This window comes from Clinocottus analis, unplaced genomic scaffold (genome assembly GCF_023055335.1).
Source record: "Clinocottus analis isolate CAN_PGR_092001 unplaced genomic scaffold, fCliAna1.0.p SCAF_4, whole genome shotgun sequence".
NCBI lineage: Eukaryota > Metazoa > Chordata > Actinopteri > Perciformes > Cottidae > Clinocottus > Clinocottus analis.
The window spans coordinates 20,250,341-20,260,809 of record NW_027176153.1 but is presented as its reverse complement, the minus strand read 5'-3'; positions in this window follow the sequence as shown (position 1 = coordinate 20,260,809).

The following is a 10,469-nucleotide window of genomic DNA, read 5'->3' as shown; positions in this document are numbered from 1 at the left end:
AAACAACATTACATCTTTAAAAAAACGTTGTTTTTTTACTTGTTATGTGGAGGAAGCAACTTTTTAATGCATTGTGGACAAATGTCCATTTCATGCCTTGAAAGATAGCAAAGCTAATGTTTAAATGCAATATTTACAGAATATGTTGTTTGGCTCTTTGCTAGAACACGGACAACAACTCCATTGCACTCAATGTTTAATTTAAAAGTTGGTTTCGACCCGATGGAAAAATCAATTTTTTTCTGGGCCGACAGAGGAAATTTGTGTGGTCACAAAAACATCTCTGAAAAAACGTACTGCTTTATAACAGCTGGGGGAGAAAAAAAAAAAAACGCATTCCCATATACTTGTATGTGACAGAATCACAGGGTGCTGATGGAGTGCTGCGAACACAACTCAAAAGCCCCAACCCAGTATGAATGTCAGCTTTCCAGGAAGACGTATGAGAGAAACCCAGTGTGCAAAAAAAATGCAGTGCAGAACCAAGTAGAAGCAAAAACCGGGGAAGTGTGGCGAGACTGTGGCTCAACGAAACCCTTATGACGGATGTATGCAAGGCAACAAGAGTCATTGCGTAGTTGCAATGGTCATAATTGCAGCAGTCACCTCCATTCATTACCATACAGATGAATTGGTGAATTTAACTCTGACACTTTAATGAGGAGAGACAACGATGCAGGACATTGGACTGCAAATCCAAGTGAGGCTTTATTAGCGATCAATAGTGAATTAGTAGCCATCTGACTGGCATGTGTTCAGTGTTTTCCTGCTGTGTTTCACCCCTTTCATGTGTGTCTGTTTGTTCCTAGAAAGGTGCACTAAATAGAGTGCAGATCTCTCCAAAAAAAAAACCCCTCTGCAATGTGTGATTGAATGAACGCTTACCCCCCCTCGGTTAGACACTAATGGACTGTAAGGCGCTGTAAAACACACTTCATCCAAACTCAAAAACAAGCGGCGATGCGTGCCGGCGATCGTCTCGAGGTAGACGTATTGGACATTTCATCGGGGTCTGAGACGCACTCAGCTGTGTTACCGCTAGCGGCCCGTGTCGGTTCTTGAGCCACAACTGGGCACCCCGATACACAATGCAGCTCGCTGCAGCAGAATGTGAAATCAGCTGTGGTCACAGAGATGATAACGACGGCATGCTGTCCATCATCCGTTGCACTAAATGTACAATTTGAACGCGACAGACAGCGGCGACCGCTAAACACAGCCTCATGCCGGCAAGAAAATGCTACTGTGACGCAAACTAGCCTTTGAAATAATGTTTCCTGTCCAACCTGGGATTGTTAAATGGGCGTAATATGTGCAGCGAGCGGGCATTTCATTTTCCGTCAGTCTTGGACGTGTGGCTCTCTGGGCTGCTGCTGCTTTAGGCTCTGATGTCTCACATCAAGCCGAAGAACAGTGAGAAATAAGACACAAGTGATGATGATGTGCCCTGACTTCTTTTTATGATGCACCAGGGACGTCCTGGGAATTGAGGCTCCCATGGGTTTGTTCAGAAGACACATTTCATTCAAACCACTCAGACAGTCTAGTCATGCTCCATTCTCTGCACTTGGAAGCCGCTACTCCATTTCCATGAATATCAAGGTGCAACTTAAAGCAACAGGATATAATGATGGAGTGTAAAGTGTGAAATAACTCCTATCGAGAAATAAAATCCCCTCACGCAGGTAATTATCTGCTTGAAAGAGGATCAATGCTCAAGATGCCTTTTTATTAGCAGTGTATAAAACTGTTGCAAATACTAGATATGCTCTGGATTCATATACGACAAAAAAAAAAAAAAAAAAAAAGGCAAACGGGCACACGCACAGTGTACACAAAGAATTTAACAAGATAAAAGCCATTAGCTCGTCTTTGCGGTGGTTTTTCTTTGGTATCGAGCAATCGGCAAGATTATCCAGTCTAATCACATCCTGGAAGCGAGGACTGTCTCCGCTGCCCCTGCTGGATTCTCCGATTTTAAAGTCAAGGTAATGCCGACCAAACTGGATTCTAATTAAAGTTGACATCAGGTGCCTTATGCTCCTTTCCCCCTCCTCCTCCTCGGGCTTTCATCTAAATGATTCATGCAGAGAGCACCAGGCCTTTCATGCCGTTAGGTCCTCCACAAAGGAATAACAACTTGATCATACATAGCAAACATAGACAGATTTACAATGACACCGGCACAGTGTCTGTTGCACCGACTTATATCAAGTTATGTCAGAGCGATGCCGGGGCACTCAGCTGACATGTGGTGGGTTTTTTTTTGCGCGGACGTTTTTAACAGATATTCGTACTGACAAATGTGAGGGTGAAAATTAAATCAGAGGGCTAAAAATGGTTTCATAATGGAATCATATTGCAACCGTGAAGACAAAACACAACAAAATGTTAAGATCCCTGGTGTGATCATTTGAATATAGGGCGTGACCTGCTGTGAACCTGAAGTGATTGTACGGAAACGAATGTGACAAGTGTGTGTGTGTGTGTGTGTGGGCCATATGTTGTGGTATATGCAATGCTGGCATTGTGGAAGAAGATCCCAGCGTTGCTCCGGGTATAAGAGCATCAGCTAAATGCCTCGCGGAAACATTAAATTGAATCCTTGGCTGAAATTGAAGACGACATAGGTAGGCTAAATAATTGCCGAATAGAGAAATGAATACTTGGAGGCTTTTTCTTCTTCCTCTTGTGAGTGGGAAGAGGATTTATCTCTGTGTGTGAGAGGAAGCCTGCCTTGAATTAAAGATGAGCTCCCCTGCATTTTGTCAAGCTATTGTGAACAACACAGCATAAAGTACACAATAACTACAGGTATGCAAAAAGAGGTTTGGTATAATGGTTCAGCTTTGAAGAAAATATGAACAGACCATGAAAGTGCCACCAAGCTGAGTAAGTGGGTCGTGTGCTCGTATTATTAGTGAATTGGAAGGCTGAAAATTGTAAAAAAAATTAGTTAAAATTGCACTCCCAGTGGAAACTAACAAGTTTATTAAAGCTAGTAGTTTGGTTCCTCATGTCTCAACCTTGGAATTAAAAAGGTCTGTGCCTTCAGAAGAGACGGAAAGGACTTCTGATAGCCATCTATTTACAATGTCTATCCTCGAAACACACAGATCCTTTTGTCTTCATCGCCATGAAACTCTCTGTCTGACATTTCAGTTTTTTGTCTCATGGCAGACAATGACATAACGCGAGCGTCGTCTTTTGAGGTGAAGGACGTGAAATGAGCAGCGACCGACTCGCGTCCAATCCTTCTCTCTGACGGTGGTGTCTTGCTGTAGGTTATTTTCTTCCTCACCGCTCTGGCCTCACAGCCTGCTACGTGACTCTGATGCAGACTGACAGTAAATCACAATTACCCAGACGAGACACAAAAAAAGAGTTGAGGAAATTTGGCTACCCGAAACTGAAGGGGCCCCGCGAGAGTTGAAAGTTCAGAGGAAAGTAACACCAACAAAAACCAAAAAAAACAGATCGGAGGCCAACTGACGTTTTGGCGCTCACTGAGCCGCAGCCAATGAGATCGCAGCAGCACAAGTCACATGTTGAGGGTAAACTCTCTCCCTCCCATACATGTAAAATTAAAGAGTAAGTCTCGATCTGCTCTACTGACTTAAATTGACCTATGATGCATGCTACAAAAGTACTTTTTCACATTTGGCTGCTGAAAGACAACGACATCACTATAAAGCCTCATAAGATGGTTCAGAAGGTTTTTCTACAGTCCGATACAGAAGTACAATTATTGTAAGTCTGACTTTTAAATGTTCTATGTTCTTTAAAGGACATTTAGAAATGTTCTTTTTACAAATACATGGTTCAGAATAAAGTTACCACATGCTAATGCAGAAATACACACGCTAATGCAGAAATACACACGCTAATGCAGAAATAGACATGGCAATGCAGAAATACACATGCTAATGCAGAAATATATCTGCTAATGTAGAAATACACATGCTAATACCGAAATAAACATGCTAATGTGGAAAATACACACACTAATGCAGAAATACACACGCAAATGCGGAAAATACACATGCTAATGCAGAAATACACATGCTAATGTAGAAATACACATGCTAATGCCGAAATAATCATGCTAATGTGGAAAATACACACACTAATGTAGAAATACACATGCTAATGCCGAAATGCACATGCCAATGCAGAAATACACAAGCTAATGCAGAAAATACACATGCTAATGCAGAAAATACACGCACAAATGCAGAAATACACATGCTAATGCAGAAATACACGTGCTAACGCTGCAAATACTCATGCAAATGCAGAAATACACAACTGTTATATCATGTGAATATGATTATAAAGAGAGAGAAATACAGCATTATTTGTATTGATGTGGAAACCGTAGGCCAACTAGATGAAGATAATATGAAAGTACTATTAAATCCCCAAAACACCTTGAGGATGCAAATATATTGCAATAAATCTGCAAAATATATTGCAATAAATTGGCTAAATATATTGCAATGAATGTCAAGCTACGTACTAGTTTAACAGCCTCAGCTGGAACAGCCTTTATGTCCAAACCAACAATAAATTCCATTATTTTCGAGGCTCCATCCTGCACATTGCAGCCTGTACATACAACAGATTATCAGTTCTAAATATACATATCGCATTTCTTAGTGCAGCAGCCTCACTAGAATAAACTAGAAATGATGCAAAACTCAGGAAATCATGAAAAAAAAGAGACTAATGAATACTATGACTAGCAAACCTTAAGCCATGTGAATTAAACAGCAACCTCTTATAACCAACAGCAGGAATAAACATCAGCAAGGAAGACACGACACACGGATGCATTCACAGTAAACTCCACAGCTGAAGCAACAAGACAAAGGAGAAACTCACTCACACTTTGACGCACACGCACACGCACACAAAGTGTCAAGGCAACGCTCTCATCTGTACAGTGAGAACAATGAATGAGTGTGTTTTTGTACTCACCTGTCTGAGCAGCGCTTTATAATGTGAGTCTTGACCCCAAAGCCCTCACACAAGGTGAGTATTTCAGCACGGTGCAAGAGTGACTGAATGCTCAAATGCTCATGACCTTTTGGTGACCCCCAGACTGTGGGGGGCGTTTGATTTGTGTCACTTTGCATGTTGGCCGGGAGGGACTTTTTAATCACTTTAATTAAGGTTGATGAAACCTGTTTTTTTTACTTTGCCAAAGTACAAAAAATGCTAACTATATTCATAAGCCACACTACTTGTGATTAACCCGTTGAAAACCGTGGAACCAATGTTGGATCCAGACCTCCTTTTCCCCTGTGTTTGAGTGTTTCTCCCTGTGTTTGATTCATCGCAGGAACCCCAAATTGATTCCAATACTTGTGTTTATTGTATGTATCTGTTCAGCAAAGTCTTGGGAAAAAAATGTATAGCTGCAAAAAAAACAAAAAACACTTTCATGTATGTATAATATATTTTGATCGTAACTTTGAACATCCAGCATGATATGAGCCAGATTCCCCAAAAATGCCTCCTGGAGCGGTCAATAAGACACCTTTTTGGAAAAATTAGGACCTAAAGAATCAGAACCTGCAACAAAAATCACGATGAAACAAAGCCTTGGCCTGTTAGGAAGGAGTTTCAGTCAAAAAAACTGTGTCGTTTGGTTTAAAAATAGCAAAAATACGTATTTCATGCCAAAAGATTGTGTTTTGCTGGGACTTAAAATGGGCGCGGGAGGATTTTTGCGCACAGCTTTAAAAAGGTTAAGTACTAGCAAATACTCCCAAAAAATAGGCTGATGCATTTATATATAGCCTAATGAGATTCGGCCTCACTGTAATTTGTTTCTTTCACCCCTGGAAATAAAACACTCTTCAAAATGAAACTTGAGGGGTGTGGAGGCTTTAGAACCGCTTGAAAAGATTCACCCGCCTGAAAAATATATGATCATTTTATTGTTGCTTCTTTATCCTAATCTTTAAAGGAACAGTTTGACATTTTGGGAAACACACATGGCCATTGGCTGAGAGTTGGATTAAAGGATGAATATCACTTTGAAGTAATCAGTGGATGGTTAGCTGTTATGAGCCACGTTTCAAAAACCATCTTTTAAAGCCATTCACATTCATCTCCTGACCTTCCACTTTTTTGATCAAATTAAATTAGAATGAACTCTTATTATCACTTGAGTGAGGAAAGTAATTACAATGTAGGCTCCTTTACACTCTTTTTTCACCCTGTTACAGAAATTAACTAAATGTTTAAACCATATAAGTGCAAAACCTTCTATCTGCACTTTGCATATTTTCATTGGGTATCCTTAACAAATAGCATTCTGCAAGAAAACAGTCAGTTTTTCTCAAAAAAGGACATTTTTCAGATGTGTGCTCTTTGGACATTGATATATCAAAGTAGCACGTATCAGAATCAGAATCAGCTCCATTGGCCATGTGTGTGTGTGTGCACATCCATGGAATTTGACTCTTGTCGTACATATATACATATTATATACAATGAACAAGTTAATATAAAAAAAAGAGCAGTACAAGTAGTGCAGATGGAGGTGTCTGATTAATTCCCAGTTTGTCCCTCTCCTCATGCCGAGTGTCTGCTCCATTAGTGTAACGTGCAGCAGTGAGCCGTGAATGCATATGAATACATCACATGTAGCTGATATAACATTAATATCGTCCAATTAATGTTTGTTTGTTAACGTGTAATTGTTCAGCTCTCTGTTTTAATTAAGCAAAACATTGTAATGTATTTTCGAGATAGTATGGATGCATAATGACAAAATAAAATAGATGAAACCTCTCAGCCGTGACCAAAGTACTTTCAGTCTATTGCTCTGAGTCGCCTATATGGTTGCCTGCAGTAAAAGAAGGCTAATTTACTTTTACACACACACACGCACACACACTCACAGACACACACACACACATACACACTCACAGAGGGGGGGACAAGGAGATTTGTGTTTACATTTTTTATTACAAGTGTCAACTCCATATGAGGAAAAAGTTGTTAAAGGGGAATAGAACAGCGTTTTCATTATGTTTTTCATGTGCCCCAGGACAGTTTATTTTCTATTAGTGAATATGAACTACTGTCCCCAATAGACAAGCACAGGAGAGGGAAGGTTCTCCACTACATATCACCAGCAAACGGATATCAAATAAGCTGCCGGGAATGTGTTATTTGTGTGGTGTTTGAATTACGAGACTCAAATCTAAAGAATTGTTGTAAACAACGACATTTCTGTCTCGTGTCGTGGATGGAATGGAGAACAATGTGAACTTATTTATTCTTCAGTTCATCTGTTCAAGTCATAATTATGAGATAGAAGTCATAATGACGAGATAATAAACTCGAAATTATGAGATTGTGAGACTTTTTATTTCATAATTTCTCATAATTTTATCTCATAATAACTTTTTATTTCATAATTTTGACTTTTTTATCTCATAGTTATGACTTTTTATCTCATGAGTATGACTTTTTTTTTGTGTGTAGCAAAAATGGACTTCCATACTTATTGCCTCATCTGTAAAAAATGATTATTGGGTGCTACGTGTTCAAGCTAAGAGTGACGATCCATAACTCCTTCCTTAATTACCTTATTTTGGCTGCTTTTATTTTGAATTCAGGATATGATATCTGTTTTTTTATAGGCACGTATTGTGACAGGTGCTCAGAGGGTTCCTGCTCAATCTCCGGGAGATGAAGCTCTTTTGACTGGATTTAAGGTTCTTTTAAAGATAAAAGATAATCAAGCAGTGTGGAAAGATTCCTTAAACTTTTCTAAGCAGTGTGTATAAATCACAGTTTACCTCAGACACATCTGAAAGTCACCTAATGAATGTCTTACCAGCTCCTTTCAAAACAGATTTAAAAGAAAGTTGTGAGTGCTGCATAGTATTTTAGGAATATAGACACAAATCTGAAAATGCTCGCAGACATAAATCCCACTGGGCCGCAAAATATTTTTTACCTTATTTCAAACTTTTATCCCAGAAAGTTAGTTCTTGTTGAGAATTTGAAAAACTAAATCTCTCATTTGAACAAATGTGGCCATAAAAGTGAAAAACAATAGAGCATTATCTATATCTATCTATAAATATATAGATATTTATCCGGAAATACAACGTTTTAATCTCAATATGTCAGTGAAAAGCAGAGGTGAGCGTGAGGATGGTAATAGCATGGCAGTCACACATCTATTCAGTTCAATCCGCAGTGGATTCATCTCTTCTGCAGCTTCTGAATCGTCGGAGAGGGAATGTAGCTCCGCGAGTTTCTTTTCTTTCCAACGGCTTTCTTGTCCAGATCTACTCAGATTTTAAGAACAGTCTTGGGACCTTTAACGTCAATGAGCTCTCTATTTCTGCACATTATGAATGGTTCAATGAGCAGGAAGAGCGGGGAACCCTCCTGTTGGACTTCTGGAGGAGCCCGGCCCGCTCTTGAGTTGAACTCGCAGTAATATATGATGAAACCCAACTCCTCTGTGTAAACTTCATTTCCAAGCCCGAGGAGTTAAATTAGTCCCTGTAAAGCAACTTTAACATCACACCAATCTCAATACATTTGCATGAAGACGTCACAAATACCTGTTTGTATATTTTATTGCTTTATTACCAGAGTTGTTGCATACAAAGATTCAATGTGCTTTCAAAGGAAGCTTCAGTTGCCAAAACTGAACCAGATCAAACGTCACGAATTATGAAAAACGCATAAAATAACACAAAAAATGCATATCGTGATTTCTTAAAGCCCAGGGTGACGTCTTCAGATTGCATATTTGGTCTGACAAACGCTCAAAAACCTGAATGTGTTGAATTACCAACCACATAAAACAAAGAAAAGCAGAACATCACAATTTAGATGCTGGATTATTGCTTGAAACAGAAATATTTACGCATTAAACCCGTTGAAAACTGTGGAACCAATTTTGTTTCCAGACCTCCTTTTCTCTGTGTTTGAATCGTCGTAGAACCCCAAATTAAAAAAACAAAAACAACTTGTGTTTATTGTATGTATTTGTTCAGCAAAGTCTTGGGAAAAAAAAGTATATCTGCAAAAAAAAATCACTTTTAAAAGATAATTTGATCGTAACTATGAGCATCCAGCATGATATGAGCCAGATTCCCCCAAAAATGCCTCCTGGAGCGGTCAATAAGACACCTTTTTGGAAAGATTAGGATCTAAAGAATCAGAATCTACAACAAAAATCACAATAAAACAAAGCATTGGCCTGTTAGGAAGGAGTTTCAGTTAAAAAACTGTGTTAAAAAAATGGAACAATTACGTATTTTATGAAAAAAATTACAAATTTTATGCCAAAAGATTGTCTGAATGGGGCATGCTGGGACTTAAAATGGGCGTTGGAGGAGTTTCCAAAAACTTTAAAAAGGTGAAGTTCTTTGTTGACTCATTCATCTAGTGCAGATGTTCTGAAATAATAAGCCAGACAGATGTTCAATCCAATTTAAGGTCCTTTCAATGCCACACAGCGGTTTATGGAGTGGCTTGCATTATATTGTAAGGAATTTCTATTATTGCATCCACCCCTTTTAAAGTCAGCTCTCCCATTGAATACCCAAGGTCTTTAGTAAACAGTATGTTGAGCCACGGTCTTCATACATTAACTGACTGATCCAGTCAGATCGTGTCCATAATACTGTTGTCGGCTGCATCACGAGCTCAGGGGTTAATACACAAAACGCCGCGAACAGAATCCCAACCTGTGATGACATAATGGGCTTCAGCAGAGGCGTATAACTCCATCCTCTACAAGTGGGTTGATTCAGAAGAAGTGGGTTTTCCTAAATATCCCAAAAATATTCAATATTATTGTTACGGATTTCATAATGACATGAATCTGATGACATTCACAACAATGCTATTATTAACGCGACTGTTCAAAGCAAAAGCCGTGCATAAAGTGACTCAGACCGCCTGACAGCTCAGAGAAGGATCTCAAGTCGACCATAATGTATAATTTCTTTGAGTAAATGTTGAGCAAAACTGCTTAGAATTCATCTGATTTCAACTCGCACAGCGGGAGGCTTTCACACGCGCCCGCTGCCTCCGACGGGATGATTTGCAGTCGCCGTGTTAGTGTTATTCCAAAAGACGGCTCCTCATTGCGAAAGGTAAAATACAAAGCGTGCGACTGAGCTCAAGAGATAAAAGAGAGGCAATCGGTGGAAGGATCCAGGAGGAATATTATTCATGTAATAAGGACAACTGATGAAATGGTAATAACAGTAAATATTCTGTTCGGTTAGTGGTTACAATTTGCTTCCAGGCAGAGAATCTCCAATATTTCCCATCATTACTGTGAGCAGAGTTTCCTCCACAGAGAGACAAACAAAAGCATGATGTAAATACTCGCAGCGGTGAAGAAGCTCCTCTTCTCCTCTCCCTCCCCCGTTTCTCCCCATGATTAGCATTTCAAACAGTCCTTGTTTTGCATC